Here is a 19215-nt window from a genome sequence, read left to right as displayed (position 1 = left end):
CTACGTAACTTTTGTACAAAAAGCGATAGGGACATAGAACTTACCATGTGGATAGTTTTGAAACATTAAACAAGAAAAGCATGCTGTACAAGACGAACGTTCAGTATGGAGACGAAATTACTAAGGTGTAAAAAAAAGTATTTTGCAGGAAATAAGAGCAAATATGAATAACAGACAGCTGTGGAGTCGCTTGAGATTAATTTCGATGTGTATAGATGGTCCCTGTGGGTGGGTGTCTATTTGAAAAAGAAGATAATGGCGATCCTGAAGTTGGCAACCTGAATTCTTAGGAGTTGGCCACCTGAATTCTTAGGAGTTGGCCACCTGAATTCTTAGGAGTTGGCCACCTGAATTCTTAGGAGTTGGCCACCTGAATTCTTAGGAGTTCGCCACCTGAATTCTCAGGACTAGGTGTGATAGTGAGCTAGTCCAGATCCTAGACTCAGCATATGCCACGGGTGTCTATCGAAGTGATAAAGGAACGACAAATTTCTAAGCATTTTATGCATTATGGGGTCCCACTCGTACTGCGCCTTGACTGTGCGGTAGGCTTCATGCTTTGGGCTCCGGCTACGGGAAGAGTCTCCTGGAGAAAGCTAACAACGTTTCTCCTGAGATTTCGGCCTGTGTACGGGACAGGTGGCCAACCACCATCCTGAGGAAATCGGGGAGCTACGAATGAGTAGCGTCCGGTCATGGAAACCTACAGGAACGCCTGGGTTTCGTCGTGCTACCACACGTCACCCCGTAACTGGTTGAATGATCACTATGATGGGAGTGAGGCTCGCAGTTGTGGCGCCAGGGTTATTTATTATCGCAGGAATATAGGGCTTGTTCTAAAGCCATGCCACATGAAGGGAAATTCGGACCGAAATTTTATCCAAAAGGGAATTTCGATGAAAAATACCACAATTTCAGGGAAATTTTAAGACATCTGACAACATTATTACAGTTTATGTTAAGTTCGAGTTTCATATTCATATTATCATTTTTCTCTTTTTTCTGCTCCCTTGAATATAGCCGGTATCAGGGGCGTATATTCTGGGCTAGCTACGCTATCTGCAAAGCCCTACTAAAATACAAAATAAACATTGATTTACAAATGCGCATAAAATTGTTCAGTTCAGTAGAAAATATTTGATTTATTTAGCGTCGCTTTTCTGCCACTTTTGAGGATAAATGATATGATAAAATTAATGAAGGGACACTCACAGAGAACACCCATGTGCAGGTCGGGATTCGAACCCGGGACTACTGGCCTCGTAGCGTGCTGTGCTAACCACTCCGCCACGGAGGCCGCCAATAAAAATTATTATTTTGTGATTCATGATTTGAAGTTTAATCCCAAAACATGTTTGGGAAAGATCATCTATCCTTGTTCAGAATTTTTTTTCAATGCGAACACTACAGGATGGTGAGATAGCCCACATGTTGAACTCAACGCACGCTACTGGCCTGTATCTATTTATATTTCTGTTAAGTACATCGCTTTTCTGCACTTTCGGATAATAGTAACGATGAGAATTAACAATTAAATGGATTCCTTACCAGGATCCAAACCTGGACATCTAGTCAGGAAGCGATGAAAGTGACATCTATGGGGAAAATTTAACATTTTTTATTCACATGGACATGGACCAGCGGAAATACTACTACTACTGCTTCCACCACTACCACTAATAATAATAATAATAATAATTACAGCTGCTACTACCACTACTAATACTCATTATTATTATTGCATGATTTGCTTATGTGAAGGGAAAAATTGGTCCAGAAAGGGAAATTGTGCCCTCATATTGTGGCAACACTGCTCAGTGGGCTGTGCAGCTGTGACCAATGTATTCATGGGCAAAATTGCATCAGAACTAACACATACGAAAGAATATTTCTCACAAGTTACGTGGTTTGTTTGCATCAACTATAGCAAATCTGGATCTTCTAATCTGCCAGAATAGCCGCGAAATTTCGCGACCCCCCCCCCCGCCCCATCGCGTTAATGTGTCTTTAGCTACATTCCCCCGGCATCGGGCTGCCCAAGCATTTCCACCCCACCTGCTCCACGATGCACGATGGACGCCGGAAGTCGAGCACACACGTGATTTCCTGTATCGCGCTTCAACCCTTCCCTCCCGCAAGCCGTGCGATGCGTGTGGAAGGATCCCATTATGTTTCCAACCCCCCTCCCCCTTCGCACCCAAAACATAATCGTTCCAAAACATGTGATAATTTCCTTCCTATGTTTCCTTCCTTACCCCTGTCGTTGTGTTAAACGGTTCTTAATTTCCGAGGGGAGGGGGGTTAAGGGAGGTAACATATGGGGGTGCCGGAGGGTACTGAACTCTTCATGAAACCGTTGCTCAAACAGGCATCCGAAACTAGGCTTTACCATCACACGTAGGCAAAGTTTATGTTTGCAACATCATTTCGTTATTGAAACAGAAATAATAACAATATTAATCATTATTATCATGGTTATAATCCATGTTGTGCAATAATCCAATATACAGGGTTAGCCTAAAATAAATACACTTTCAAACTTTTTACAGAAAGAAGAGGTTTAATAATAGGACTGAAATACTTACATGGTTTAAAGAGTACATCCTTAAGTTTACATTGGTAAGTTACAAGTGTTCCATGTGTGACCCTTGCGTAACATGGCAGATATCAAGGCGATTGCCCAGTTCTCCTCTGCCAGGACTTTTCCCCTTGCACAACCAATTCCCTAAAATATCTTCCTCCAATCGTAGATTGACTGCCTTGTGGCTGGTTGTGTACCATACCGTGTTCTAAATCGACGCTGCACGATAGTAACAGAATTTGTTTTTGCAAATTCAATCACGCAGAAAGCCTTCTCCACCTAGCTAGCGGCCACACTACTCGACTTACGTCAAGGGTGCTCACGTGATGCTGACGTCACGCAGACAAACGAATAGCGGAGGTCGTAAACTTTAAGACTTTATCTATACAACAATACTGTAAGGAATGGTTGAAAATCCATCCGTTACAATACTAAATGCATTCTGATGTAACAAACAAATTTCAATTTATAAAGCGTTTAAACTGACTATTTCTTTTAGGCTGACCCTGTATATAAAGCCTGAATCCCACCACTGACTGAAGGAACCCCGAAGGCAAAAAATACTCTATTACACAACCACGAAATTGTCTCAAAAGACCGAGAAAATTAAAGGCCAAAGAAATCCTTCATTGTTTCTCACAGATCAATAACACACAGATGAATCAATTCCTGGTTAGAAAACGTGCTTCAAACAAGAGTGACATCTACACAAGAAGATTCAGTCCAAAGATTACATAACCATTTATGTAGATAATAGAACTCAATACGAAAATAGCTACATCATGGTTGTTATAACAAGATGTTTAAAGGTGTAACAATTCTGTAGAGTTTGTGTTTGTTTGTTGTAGATCATGGATGTTGACGTTGCTAGGAAACTTTAAAAAAATATTATTTTTACCCACGGTAAGTGAGTTAAACTTGAATTTTCGTATTTCGAAGTATTAGCATCAGAATTTATTACCGAGAATGACGGAAAACAGTTATCAATTAAGTTTTAAAATATGAAAATGACAAGTGAAGTAAAATATTGCTTTCCCAATTTAATGTCGGTATTGAATTCATTTATATAAACATCTATTTTGAAACGGGCAGTACTTACTCAGTTTACTATTAAAAAAATGGACAATAATATGTTGAATATTTGTGCAATATTAGAGCACGTACACACATAACGTTACTTTCTAAACTTTTAAAATAAGCGAACATACCTACTTACTCGCTTCCTTCAGCCAATAATACAGGGTGATTCATATAAAACTGACACATTTCATTATCAATGTATGCGAACGAGAATAAAGCTGGCAACATGTTATTGCACCTGAAATGTAGCACAGATATGGGAGTTTAATAACTTTTACATTGCATGCTGAAAGTGTCCTCCGCTCCCCTCCACCTCCTGAAGGCACAGTTGGACACGTCGTTCCATGTTCCTGGTCATTCGTTCGAGTAGGCTGTTGTCAATACCGGTGATATCATTTGTAATGCTCTCGTCCAATGTCGGAGGGCGTGTGGCATACACTGTTACCTTAAGATACCTGCCCAGGACCAAGTTGAGGGTGGTGGGTCAAGTCTGGAAATCTAGGTGGCCATAATTTTCAGGGAATTATTCGGTTCAAAGACACTTTGGATCAGCACCAATAATGCATTTGGTGCATAGCATGTGAGGCCATGCTGTTGGGATATCCTTGTCATTCAATTGGTCAACAAACACCATGAAAATTCATTGCGTGTACTGCATTTTCACATCGACCGAGACAATATGGCGACGAAAGCTACCAAATCCAGCACAGATGCGTACTCTCTTGAGAATGTTGAATCTTCCAGATGTCCCGCGTCATGTGAGACTAACCCGGAGCGTTAAGATGTATTCCTATGGCAATAAGACATGACTAAAATGTGTTAGTTTTATGTGAATAACCCCGTACATGATGACATTTTCAAGGACATTAAAAGCATTGAGGAACCCAAGACGTCTCCAAAAGTACTCGAAAATACGCGAGTAACTATTATAAACTGATATGAATAAACAAAGTTTATTCCAAATTTATTATTATTATTAAATCCTTGGAAAGATGTTTCTACTTGATCCACCAGATGAGTGAACATGTAACACAACTGCTTTTCATTACTATTTTTTACATTTATAGTATACTGAAAGCATAGTTGATATAATGTTATTAGTTTATAATAGTAACTATTGTATGATAATAGTCATAGCAATTATAACAATTATTATTATTATTTCTACTATTGAAGTTTTGTGAATGCATATTAATACCCTCTACAAAAATGTATGACGACACCATGACGTGAATGATTGTCAATGAATTATTATGACGAAACACGGTGATATTTCATCACACAACAGATGGTTGGCCTCTCAATTTTTTCCGCCTTTCTACATGGAGGTAATACGCGTTCTCGTGGATCTGTTCACGAGGACCAGTTTACGAAGAACGGTTCTTGCATATCACTTCACGAGAAACTGTTCTTTCAGATCCGTTCAAGGTGAACTGTTCTTTAAGACACGTTCAAGAGTGACAATTCTTCCAGTTCAATTCAAGAGAAACGTTTCTTGCGGATCAATTCACGAGGAACTCTTCTTGTGGATCAGTTCACGTGGAATGCTTTTTGTGAATTATTTATTGTTTATTTATTGATTGATTTGCTTTATTTTGCTTCGCATATTCTTGCACGTTCACGCGATAAACGCTTCTCGAAGATCAGTTCACAAAGACCAGTTTACGAAGAACTGTTCTTGCAGATCACTTCACGAGAAACTGTTCTCTCAGATCCGTTCAAAGTGAACGGTTCTTTAGGACACGTTCAAGAGTGACAATTCTTCCAGTTCAATTCAAGAGAAACGTTTCTTGCGGATCAATTCACGAGGAACTCTTCTTGTGGATCAGTTCACGAGGAATGCTTTTTGTGAATTATTTATTGTTTATTTATTGATTGATTTGCTTTATTTTGCTTCGCATATTCTTGCACGTTCACGCGATAAACGGTTCTCGAAGATCAGTTCACAAAGACCAGTTTACGAAGAACGGTTCTTGCAGATCACTTCACGAGAAACTGTTTTTTCAGATCCGTTCAAAGTGAACGGTTCTTTAGGACACGTTCAAGAGTGACAATTCTTCCAGTTCAATTCAAGAGAAACGTTTCTTGCGGATCAATTCACGAGGAACTCTTCTTGTGGATCAGTTCACGAGGAACTGTTCTTGTGGATCAGTTCACGAGGAATGCTTTTTGTGAATCATTTATTGTTTATTTATTTATTGATTTGCTTTATTTTGCTTCGCTTTCTGTGTCACTTTTGGCTAATTTGCGAAGATTGGGATGAGTGATGATATGATGAAATTGATGAATGGACACTCACAAACATCCATGCCCAGGCCGGGATTCGAACCTTGGACCCTTGGCGTTACAGCGAGATGTGCTAACCACTCCGTAACGGGGGCCGGCTTTTTGTGGATCAGTTCACGATGAACGCTTCTTGCGGATCAGTTTGCGACAAACGCTCCTTACGGATCAGTTCATTGGAACAGTTTGCGAAAACGAACTGGTGTTCCAATCGCTAATATTCCAGAGGTCCTGGAAAGACCCTTTTGGCCCTCCAGGGGCTGGAATTTGATACAATACCGGAAGAGAGAGACGCTGTTTGCTCTTGGCGACATTGCGGTTTCATGGGGAACTCTAGATGGCGGGGTTTACATAACGGTTTGTGTGCAGACACGACAGACGAGGTAGTTGGAGAACGGGTTATCTGAGAGTAAACAAAGCAGAACGTAAATAATGGCTGTCTCCCCTTCATCTTTTCACACTGTCGTCTTGTAAATTCTACTTTCGAGGAACCTTTTGAAGATATCCCAGTTGCCTTCTTATCTCTTCTTCATAATCACTGTAGGCTAACGATGTTTTGGTGCTTCAGTATATATCTGGTTTCTGAACATACTAGCATAAAGTGCTTTATGGATAGAGGGATGGGCTGGGAGCGAGAAATAAACACACGCTCAAAGCGAACACACACCCAGGAGAAGGCGAGTCCACTTTTTATTACTGTTTTTATTTTGGAAACACTGCTAAAATAAATTAGGCCAGTTTTTAGTAAACTTACCAATGAGTGTATTTATTTGTTTAATATTTAGGGCTATACCTATTTAGTAAAACCTGAGACGTCCGTCACTCATATTACGCAGTTAGAAACTTCTGCAGTAGTCAGTGGTTTAATGTCTAATCAGTGGCGGCGATTGGGTCCAAAACCGAGGGGGGGAGGGCAAGGTGCCAAAACTGACGGGGGGCAAAGAGAGTATATTTCTATTAGGGTGGGCCAAAAGTCACGAAGGGGTTATAACTGTGAATAACGTTTTTATTGATCATTAGTTTCCAATGAGATTTCACAGACTTGAAGACCAAGGATGGGAGATTGTTTACACTTGTCCTTGAGCTGTTGTAATGTTTGTGGTTTGTTCTGAGGACCATTTTCGGCCATCGCATCATCTCGAGAAACACTGACATCAACTGGCCCTCCCGTTCGCCTGACCTCACGCCGCTTGATTATTTTCTTTGGGGCTTTCTGATGGACTAAGTGTGCGTGAACAAACCACAAACATTACAATAGCTGAAGGACAATATTCGTGCAGAAATACGGGCACTCGAACCAGAAGTGTTGACCCCTGTCATGCATCATGTGCTACACAGGGCCCGTATTTGTGAGGCCCATAATGGCGGACACCTACCTGAGCTTCTATTCCACACATAAGTGTAAACAATCTCCCATCCTTGGTCTTCAAGTCTGTGAAATCTCATAGCAAACTAATGATCAATAAAAAAGTTATTCACAGTTATAACCCCTTCGTAACTTTTGGCCCACCCATGAGGTTTAGCATACTGCTGGGGGCAAAAGTGGCGTTGCCCCCCTCGTAATCGCCGCCACTGTGTATAATACATTATTAGTTGTTACAATTCAAGCGTGGCGCAAATAAAAAGGAGCGAAATTTGTGGTGATGAAACAGACTGAGTGAGAATCGAAGTATTATTTAAGAAATCACACCCAAAAGGATTGTATCAAAAGAGGTCTGCGCATTCGAGCATACCGGTTGAGTTGAGGAGATGACCAGGAGCGTATATTGCAGGCTAGCTAGGCCATCTGCGAAGCCTGAAGCCTAGAAAGTAAAATATCTAAGAAAAATCGACTATAAACTATGCATTAACCTGATTTAAAGAACAAGATAATGGCGATTCTGAAGTTGGGAAACTGAATTATTTGGAGTTGGCAACCTGAATTATTTGGATTTGGCAACCTGAATTCTTATGATTTGGCAACCTGAATTCTTATGATTTGGCAACCTGAATTCTTTGATTTGGCAACATGAATTCTTTGATTTGGCAACCTGAATTCTTTGGAGTTGGCAACCTGAATTCTTTGGATTTGGCAACCTGAATTCTTTGGAGTTGGCAACCTGAATTCTTATGATTTGGCAACCTGAATTCTTTGATTTGGCAACATGAATTATTTGATTTGGCAACATGAATTCTTATGAGTTGGCAACCTGAATTCTTAGAAGTTGGCAACCTGAATTTTTATAATTTTGCAACCTGACTGCCGTTGGGATTGCAACGTAACTTCCTTGAAGACGTCAAGAATGAGTCTAGTCTTCTCCCTTCTTCCATAGCCTAGGACCAGGTGTCACAGTGAGTTAGTCCAGGTCTTTCACTCAGCATACGCTACTGGTGATGACGTATGTAGGAGACAGTGAAAACAGAAGCAACTCGTTCAAGAACATGGAAGCAGATCTCGCTCGAAACATGAGGAATGGAAAGAACGAATCAATCTCCTCCAGAGAGAACAACAATATCCATCCGCTGAAGACGTCGAACCTTCCCTCCGCAACAAAAAAAAAGTGCGATACGCGAGAGATGAATTGTTACTTTTCCTAAGAGCTCCTTCTGTTGATTTTTCCCCCTTTTCGTCTACCACTCTTCTGCGGCGAAGCCACGAGTTGATGATATTGGTTTCCTTTGTGGCGAGGTGCCACGAAATTCTGGAGGAGCAAGAATGCAGAATAATCGACCAAGAAGTAGAAGACGGTAAGAATCAAGAGAGAGAAGAAAAAGCGGGTTTGAATTTAATGGAAATGGAACTTCTACCCGCTTCATCGTTCTTCGCTGGATTCTCAAGAATAACTTCCTTTTCTCTTACGGATATTGATAGCCTTATCGCTAGAAGCGAGAGGGACTCCTTTCCCAGCACCTTTATCTGCTTTCCGATTCCACATCCCCCTCCGGTCGCGAGGCGAATCCTCCCCTGCACGTATCTCGAATATCCCAATGCCTGGGTGGTGTACAAGGAAAAGTGGTTTGTTTCAGTCACTTACTGAGACGCATTTACTTCCGAAGATAAGTAAATACTGTTACTTCACGTCTCTTTCGAAGCTCCGAGTCCAAGTGGTGTAGTTGGTATGGCGTCTGACTGCCACCGCGGTGACCCGTGTTCGATTCCCGGGATGATCTTGAAATGGGAGTTTTTACTGAGGTTCTCGTGATACGGGTGCTTATTGAGGCACTTGCGCAGTGACCAAGAGACAAAATGGCGCTTCACTCTCTCGGCGGTTGTTCTAAAGCTGGACCCTCTGGACGGTTGTCCGCTCATTCATTTGGCGCTCGACCCTTTGAACGGTTGTTCATGTGATACTCGACCCTCTGGACGGTTGTTCATTTGATACTCGACCCTCTGGACGGTTGTTCATTTGGCGCTCGACCCTCTGGACGGTTGTTCATTCGATGCTCGACCCTCTGTATGATTCTTCATTTGGCGCTAAACCCTCTGTACGGTTGTTCATTTGATACTCGACCCTCTGGACGGTTGTTCATTTGATACTCGACCCTTTGAACGGTTGTTCATTTGATACTCGACCCTCTGGACGGTTGTTCATTTCATACTGGACCCTCTGGACGGTTGTTCATTTGGCGCTCGACCCTCTGGACGGTTGTTCATTTGATGCTCGACCCTCTGGATGATTCTTCATTTGGCGCTAAACCCTCTGTACGGTTGTTCATTTGATACTCGACCCTCTGGACGGTTGTTCATTTGGTGCTAATCCCTCTGGACGGTTGTTCATTTGATACTCGACCTTCTGGACGGTTGTTCATTTGTTGCTAAACCCTCTGTACAGTTGGTTGTTTGATACTCGACCCTCTGAACGGTTGTTCATTTGGTGCTAAACCCTCTGGACGGTTGTTCGTTTGATACTCGACCCTCTGGACGGTTGTTCATTTGATACTCGACCCTCTGGACGGTTGTTCATTTGATACTCGACCCTCTGGACGGTTGTTCATTTGGCGCTCGACCCTCTGGACGGTTGTTCATTTGATGCTCGACCCTCTGGATGATTCTTCATTTGGCGCTAAACCCTCTGTACGGTTGTTCATTTGATACTCGACCCTCTGGACGGTTGTTCATTTTGTGCTAAACCCTCTGGACGGTTGTTCATTTGGTGCTAAACCCTCTGGACGGTTGTTCATTTGATACTCGACACTCTGAACGGTTGTTCATTTGATACTCGACCCTCTGAACGGTTGTTCATTTGATACTCGACCCTCTGGACGGTTGTTCATTTGGCGCTCGACCCTCTGGACGGTTGTTCATTTGGCGCTCGACCCTCTGGACGGTTGTTCATTTGGCGCTCGACCCTCTGGACGGTTGTTCATTTGATACTCGACCCTTTGAACGGTTGTTCATTTGATACTCGACCCTCTGGACGGTTGTTCATTTCATACTCGACCCTCTGGACGGTTGTTCATTTGGCGCTCGACCCTCTGGACGGTTGTTCATTTGATGCTCGACCCTCTGGATGATTCTTCATTTGGCGCTAAACCCTCTGTACGGTTGTTCATTTGATACTCGACCCTCTGGACGGTTGTTCATTTTGTGCTAAACCCTCTGGACGGTTGTTCATTTGGTGCTAAACCCTCTGGACGGTTGTTCATTTGATACTCGACACTCTGAACGGTTGTTCATTTGATACTCGACCCTCTGAACGGTTGTTCATTTGATACTCGACCCTCTGGACGGTTGTTCATTTGGCGCTCGACCCTCTGGACGGTTGTTCATTTGGCGCTCGACCCTCTGGACGGTTGTTCATTTGATACTCGACCCTTTGAACGGTTGTTCATTTGATACTCGACCCTCTGGACGGTTGTTCATTTCATACTCGACCCTCTGGACGGTTGTTCATTTGGCGCTCGACCCTCTGGACGGTTGTTCATTTGATGCTCGACCCTCTGGATGATTCTTCATTTGGCGCTAAACCCTCTGTACGGTTGTTCATTTGATACTCGACCCTCTGGACGGTTGTTCATTTGGTGCTAATCCCTCTGGACGGTTGTTCATTTGATACTCGACCTTCTGGACGGTTGTTCATTTGTTGCTAAACCCTCTGTACAGTTGGTTGTTTGATACTCGACCCTCTGAACGGTTGTTCATTTGGTGCTAAACCCTCTGGACGGTTGTTCGTTTGATACTCGACCCTCTGGACGGTTGTTCATTTGATACTCGACCCTCTGGACGGTTGTTCATTTGGCGCTCGACCCTCTGGACGGTTGTTCATTTGATGCTCGACCCTCTGGATGATTCTTCATTTGGCGCTAAACCCTCTGTACGGTTGTTCATTTGATACTCGACCCTCTGGACGGTTGTTCATTTTGTGCTAAACCCTCTGGACGGTTGTTCATTTGGTGCTAAACCCTCTGGACGGTTGTTCATTTGATACTCGACACTCTGAACGGTTGTTCATTTGATACTCGACCCTCTGGACGGTTGTTCATTTGGCGCTCGACCCTCTGGACGGTTGTTCATTTGGCGCTCGACCCTCTGGACGGTTGTTCATTTGGCGCTCGACCCTCTGGACGGTTGTTCATTTGATGCTCGACCCTCTGGATGATTCTTCATTTGGCGCTAAACCCTCTGTACGGTTGTTCATTTGATACTCGACCCTCTGGACGGTTGTTCATTTGGTGCTAATCCCTCTGGACGGTTGTTCATTTGATACTCGACCTTCTGGACGGTTGTTCATTTGTTGCTAAACCCTCTGTACAGTTGGTTGTTTGATACTCGACCCTCTGAACGGTTGTTCATTTGGTGCTAAACCCTCTGGACGGTTGTTCGTTTGATACTCGACCCTCTGGACGGTTGTTCATTTGATACTCGACACTCTGAACGGTTGTTCATTTGATACTCGACCCTCTGAACGGTTGTTCATTTGATACTCGACCCTCTGGACGGTTATTCATTTGGCGCTCGACCCTCTGAACGGTTGTTCATTTGATACTCGACCCTCTGGACGGTTGTTCATTTGATACTCGACCCTCTGAACGGTTGTTCATTTGGCGCTAAACCCTCTGGACGGTTGTTTATTCGATACTCGACACTCTCGCCGGTTGTTCACCTGGAACTTGACCTTCTCTGCTGATATTCCATTCTGTCCTTTACAAATGCAGACAAACATTCCTAAAATGATATATTCGACGCATGTGACTTTTTCTGTGTTTAGGTTATTTCGATTCGAACCTGGAACCTCTGGCTTCGCGGTCCGGTAGGATTGCCACGAAGAGAAACTTCCTCACTGTTGTTTTCGAGGTTCCCGACGAGCGAAACCAGCGCCTAGCAAATTCTTATGGTCCCAACGAGTGGAGAATCGAGAAAAAAAAAGATTGAAAAAAAAAAGCGATGAACATGAGCCCACCAGCGCCAAGTCCTCTGAGGAGAGGGGGGCCAGGCCAGACCGGCCGAACGGATGACCTTGACTCCTACCCGACATTGCGACGTTGCCACATCTCCATAATCCTTTACTCAATCGCTCTCCAAGCGATCGGCACGCAGCGCTCGAACGCACAGGGCAGACGTACGCACGTAAAACTCTCATGGAGCTATGAAACGCCGAGGATCAGGATTTACGAGCTCCAATATAAAATGTCTGCGTGGTGCAAGTGAGACTGTTATTGCTCTTTGGTTCGTGACGTCAGGACGAATTTTCAGCTGCCTCCCCCGATAATGTAGTGGCTAAAGCATATAATCGTGGGACTTTGGTTCGATTTTCGGTTAAAGCACGTTGCACTAGGTTTACGATCTCGCTTTAAACTGTAGCTCCAGTTCCGGTTAGGCTAAATAATCACAAAATGGGCTTTAAAAGAACTTGTGGCGATTGCTTAGAAAGAAAGCAGTGTTGCAACCGGTTTAATAAACCCCGAATGGTAGCCGGACAATTGCGATGAACACATTTAGAAGTGAAAGGGCGGGTGGACAATTGCGATGAACACATTTAGAAGTGAAAGGGCGGGTGGACAATTGCGATGAACACATTTAGAAGTGAAAGGGCGGGTGGACAATTGCCATGAACACATTTAGAAGTAAAAGGGCGGGTGGACAATTGCGATGAACACATTTAGAAGTGAAAGGGCGGGTGGACAATTGCGATGAACACATTTAGAAGTGAAAGGGCGGGTGGACAATTGCGATCACATTTTAAATCTTCTATCAAATTGAAGGGTGGCTTAACAACCCCGTACAATACCTCTTACAAGAGAATTACGTGAAATATTGATATTTTCGGCTGGGAATTTGGTTCAATCAAGTTTTTGAACATGGGCTGGAACCAACACACCTGTTTCCGTTGAAGTGACCCGTTTCCTCATCTGTGCGAATACACTTCCCAACTCTCTCGTCGATTTTAATGTCACGCTTCTTCCTTTTCTGACCTAGATTAAGTTCCATCCGCATGTACTTCATGTTGGCGTCTTCTGCTTGACTCTTGAGGCAGAATAGAACGTCATGATTTTTTTGGATACGGTCTTCCAAGCCACCTATTTATTTTGTTGTTCCAACCTTCTACACACAGAGAACTAAATGCATCATATCGATTGATGCACCAGAATGCATCGATTGATGCAGTAAAGTGTGTTTTATGGCTTCTTCAAAGAATCAGATTCACATTTGATGCATTTGGGTGCATCATTTGATTCAAGTGAGGATTCCTTTCTGTCGAGATGCACTTCAATGCATCAGTTCATGCGTTTTGATGCACCAGAATGCAACAGAGTTTAGGTAACTCAGACGAAACGTTTAAGTGCATCATCCAAAAAGATGCAGGTGCATCCAAAACGCATCAACTGATGCATTTAAGTGCATCTCGACTCAAGGAAATCCTCACTTGAATCAAATGGTGCACTTTGGTGTTTCTTTCACGACATACAAAAATTCACCCAAATGCATCAAATGTGAATCTGATTCTTTGAAGAAGCCATAAAACACACTTTAGTGCATCAATCGATGCATTCTGGTGCATCAATCGATATGATGCATTTAGTTCTCTGAGTGTACATCATTATTAGTTCTGTGGCGCCTTTGGTTAGATTAGGTTAGGTCTTAGATTCATCCCGAATAGTGACACTTTGTGATTGCTTGATTTGGTTTATTTTACTTCGCCCTTCTTCCACTTTTGGCTAATCGCGAAGATGAGTATGGGTGATGACATGATGAAACTAATGGCGGCACACACTCACAAGGAACACCCACGCACAGACCGGCATTCGCATCCGGGACCCTTGACGTCATACTGCGCTGGGTTAACTGTTCTTCCACGGAGTTCGGATTTTGGTTAATGGAGACGATGGGATATCGTGATACAAAGATATAGATGAAGGGACAATCATACACATATGCAGACGACACAACAAAATCCCTACAGAGGATTATCCTGGCTTCAAGCGCCAGAGCGTTGTTAGTCTGCAAAATGGAGTTCACAGTGTACTACGTGGAAGTAAGGTTGACATATCTGTGTCTTCTGAAAACATCATTCCTTGCAACCGATATATATTAAAACTTTTTTAAAAAAAATTGCGTGTACTGTGTATTTTTTAAAGAGTTTTTTTTTCACTATTAAAAGCCTGTTTCGGTTTTAATGTTTCATACCCGATTTTTTGTTTTCATTTGGAAGGGCCGTTTTTCTATTTTAGTTTCGGATTTCAAAACTGATATTTGAAAAGTTTTTGTTTTTGTGGGGAGGCGCTTTAAAAACAGCTTTTGTTACAATTTTCAAAGCGAACATTTGAATTGCATTTTTGACACCCTTTTTTAGGTTTTCGTTCTCAAAACCGTTTTTCGATCTCTGCATTCAGGAAACCGTGTCAACGATGTAAACTAGCGTAAACAATGTCGCAGCTTAAAATAGTTTTCCACATTTATTTTTATAGTGGAGGGAGGTTAATTGTTCGTACACACATTTTTATAATTCGAATGAAAAACATACAAATGTCTGTCACGTGATATATTTCTCTGTCAGATTAGGCGAAACGGGAATATGCCCACGTATTAGTATCTTTCAGGAGTACGATGAACTGCACAGGTGTTTTTGATTTGTTAATTGAATTAATGTCGGGAGTTGTTATTTTGACACCCACCCCGTTAGTTTGTTCTTCCTTTTTGGCGCCAAGTCCGTAAGACGGTTGTTCCTTTTTGGCGCCAAATCCGTAAGGTGTTGTTCCTTTTGGCGCCTAACCCGTAAGGTGTTGTTCCTTTTGGCGCCTAACCCGTAAGGTGTTGTTCGTTTGGCGCCTAGCCCGTAAGGCAGTGATGGCTTGCAGGGGCGCCGCGAGATGTTCCAATATCTTCAATCAATGATATGATTATTCCAAATATTGATTATTTAGTACTTTTTGCACATAAAATGTTTCTGAATTTGAAATGTGTGTTTAATCCTAACCACACTAACTGAGGATTGCAAGTGTTAGATAGGCCTACATTCTTACTTGGGCGCCGCGGAAATATCTTGAAGCACAAAAGGCGCCGTGAAACGAAAAATTTGGGAACCCGTACCGTAAGGTGTTGTTCCTTTTGGCGCCAAATCCGTAAGGTGGTTTGTCCTTTTGTCGCCAAATCCGTAAGGCGGTTGTTCCTTTTGGCGCCAAATCCGTAAGGCGTTTTTTTCCTTTTGTCGAAAAATCCGTAAGGCCGATGTTCCTTTTGACGCGAAACCCGTAAGCCGGTTGTTTCTCTTGGCGCCAAATCCGTAAGGCGGATATTCCTTTCGGCGCCAAATCCGTAAGGCGGATGTTCCTTTCGGCGCGAAACCCGTAAGGCGGTTGTTACTCTTGGCGGCAAATCCGTAAGGCGGTTGTTCCTTTTGGCGCCTAATCCGTAAGGCGGTTGTTCCTTTTGGCGCCAAATCCGTAAGGCGGATGTTCCTTTTGACGCAAAACCCGTAAGGCGGTTGTTTCTCTTGGCGGCAAATCCGTAAGGCGGTTGTTCCTTTCGGCGCCAAATCCGTAAGGCGGATGTTCCTTTCGGAGCCAAATCCGTAAGGCCGGTGTTCCTTTTGACGCAAAACCCGTAAGGCAGTTGTTTCTCTTGGCGCCAAATCCGTAAGGCGGTTGTTCCTTTTGGCGCCTAACCAGTAAGACGGTCGTTGTTCCTAGGGTGGGAATTTCCCCCGGAGAGAGAAGCAAGTCGGGACGACGCTGTTGTTCCTGAAGGGAAGGGAAATCGTTCAGAAGCTGAGTCGTGACGTCTCAAGGCAACAGTTGCTGCTTCCTTCAGTCACGAGGGGAAATTTTCATCACTCGATTTTCTCTCTCACGTGGCGTCTCGTCGCTAACACAGGAATGCCTAAATAAGGTTATTCCGAGTAAATCTTCACATGGAGGTCGGCCTTCGTGGTGTAGCTATTAGCCAGTGTTGCCACAGGAGTATTTTAGAGGGAATTTTTGTCAGCTTCTTATCAGGTTCAAATTTACAAGTAATAATGATATTCAAATTCAGACTTGTCGGTACGTGTTCACATGAGAGGAAGAATCGCACGGCCTGTGCCGAACGGAAGCTAAAATTGTATTTGCTGCTTCTATATAGAAGTATTACTTTTATTAGGGCACTCTGGGAAAATGTTACATTACTGCACAAAGCACATGGACCAAAACATTTTAAGAAAGCAATGTTCGGGTTAGTGAAACGTTCGAGCAGAAGAGCAAAGGTTTTCATTCCGCATAAGAAATACATAGGATTCGACATTCTTTGCTCTTCATAAGCTTTATCTAGCTTAATAAGCGAGATAAACTTGAGAGGTGAAATCTATAGCCTGGAACTCTCTGTTATGGAAGTGGAAGTAAAGTAATCTCGTACTCGCAAGCATTCTGAAATTGAAGCGACTGTGCGCCTTGTGGGAAGTTGTAGAGGTAAGGAGAGAGAACGGAAACGGAAAGGTAGAGAGAGAGAGAGAGAGAGGGAGAGAGAGAGAGAGAGGGGGGGGAGGGGAAGAGTAGTGATATTTTCCTCACAACCTCGCTCTTTTTCATCTTTCTCTATCCTTTCCTCTCTTGCCTTCCTCTCTTTCTCTGCATCTCTCTATTCCCCTTCCTTTCTATTCTCCCTCCCTCTCTTTTATCTATCTATATTTCCATCCCTATCTCTATTTCCATCTCTCTATTCCCATTCTTCTCTATTCCCCCTCCCTCTCTTTCTCCGCCTCTCTCTATCCCCTGCCTCTCTTCCTCTCCATCTCTCTATTCCAATTTCTCTATTTCTCTATTATCCAGCCTCCTCTTATTGAAAATTCCTGATTCAAATTTTTGTTAACATTCAAATCTAATTTTTTTCTCTCCTGGCTACACTGATGGAACTTCCTGAAAATACTGAAGAAAAATCTATTAAAAACTCTGAATTAACCTGATTTAAAAAATAAGATAATGGCAATTCTTAGGAATTGGCAACCTGAATTCTTAGGAGTTGGCAACCTAAATTCTTAGGAGTTGGCAACCTGAATTCTTAGGAGTTGGCAACAGGCCCGTAGCTAGAGATGGAGCAGGGTGGCTACTGCCCCCCTGAGAGCCTTCTTTGCCCCCCCCCCCTGTGAAAAATACAGAACACATCCCTACCTGGAATTCTCACTAATCTTTACAATTATATCATATGTTACTCTAGCAACATAACAAAGACACTTATTGATTTTGTGATTTATTAGGGTGTATGCAATTCCCTATAATGTCGTATCAGGATTGGGGGAAAAAATTCCCTTCCAAATTCAGACTTCCGGAAATGATATCGCAATTTTCAGTATCTAGAACAGTTGTGGCATTTTGAGTAGTCTTGTATTAAAGGTGTCGGATGTTTTTCTTGGATGTGTTGCTATGAACTTGGAACTGCTTAAATTTTTGTTTCCCCAAGTCTACCTTTTGGTAATAGTGATTCATGTAGTAGAGAGAGGGAGTGGATATTTGATTTTTCTTACTTAGCGTTGCTTTCCTGCAACTTCTAGCTAATCGCAACAATGAAGGATGACGTGAAATTAATGAAGAGACACTCATAAACAGTGCCGCAACCACAGGGGGCATAGGGCATTGTCCCCCCCCCCCCCGACCTTGGACGAAAGTCCATTCTAGGGGAAGCAAACGTTGAAGTAAAAAAACACAAAATTACTAGGAGAACTAAGAATAGCTGGACAATTGGATACTCATGATGGAATTAGTTTTTTCGTGTTCCTTGCATTTTTCCAGACGACCAAGGGCACTTGCAAGGGGCACAGAGAGGCAATTACCCCTCCCCCCTTCGATTTCAAATTTTACACACATAAAAATACATTTCGCAAAATGTTCTTGCTCCCTTCGCTCGCAATTATAGTCCCAAGTTCAGAGCCATAGCTATGGGGCGGCGGCAGTCGGCCCTGGGAGCCAAACGATCTATGTGGAAAAAAAATGTTAAGGAGAATGCCATGGCGCCCCGTAAAATTATTTGCGCCCTATTAAAACAATTTATTTCCATGAAACTTAATATGAAATATTAATGATGAGACACTGTAATCCAAGAAGTCATTGATCAATCAAGGAATTCCTATTTGTTTGTCAGGTGTCAAAACATTTATTTCAACTATAATATAATACAATTCACACAATATTTTGCAAAATGGTTAACATAACCAGTAGGCAAACATTGTCTGTAGTGATGCAAGAGTCTCTCCTTTGAAGGAAATTGAGTCTGCGGTGGACTAAGGGTCCTATGTTTTAATGTTTTAGCAAGTACAAAAAAATGTATTTCAAATTTTTACACAATTCATCAATGTGTAGATAATAGGTAAGCATTATTATTTAATTAATTTGATTCTTCTTGCATAACATAGAATGGTGTTGTTGGATTCTCGTTAGATTCCTTTGTGTGTAAAAATCTTGCATACTGGAAACTAGAGGGAAAGATTAAGAAGCACGATTTATAAAGGACTCCCTTAATCAGTTCTGCAGAGAGGCTCAAAGCTGTTGGTACATATTAATCGTACCTGTAAATATCAATTAGATACAGTCCTTATTAGCCTATTTATGTTAAGCTTTATATTGTTTAGTAATCTGGAAAGGTCATTATCGAAATATTGCTATTTGATGTTGCTCGAAGTTTTTTTTGTTCGTTGTAGTTTCATGATATCATCCCTTTTCTGTTACTTATCTCTTTTGGGGGAGGGGGTAAGTGCCTCTGTGTACCCTGCTATATCTGCAAATGAGACACAATATATTAAATATTTTCCCCCTCTAGGATTGACTTCGCCACCCCCCCCCCCCCCTAAAAAGAATCCCTAGCCTAGCTACGGGCCTGATTGAACATG

The sequence above is a fragment of the Lepisma saccharinum genome, chromosome 22, assembly GCF_977018435.1.
Source record: "Lepisma saccharinum chromosome 22, izLepSacc3.1, whole genome shotgun sequence".
In the NCBI taxonomy this organism is placed as follows: domain Eukaryota; kingdom Metazoa; phylum Arthropoda; class Insecta; order Zygentoma; family Lepismatidae; genus Lepisma; species Lepisma saccharinum.
This window is presented reverse-complemented; position numbering follows the sequence as displayed.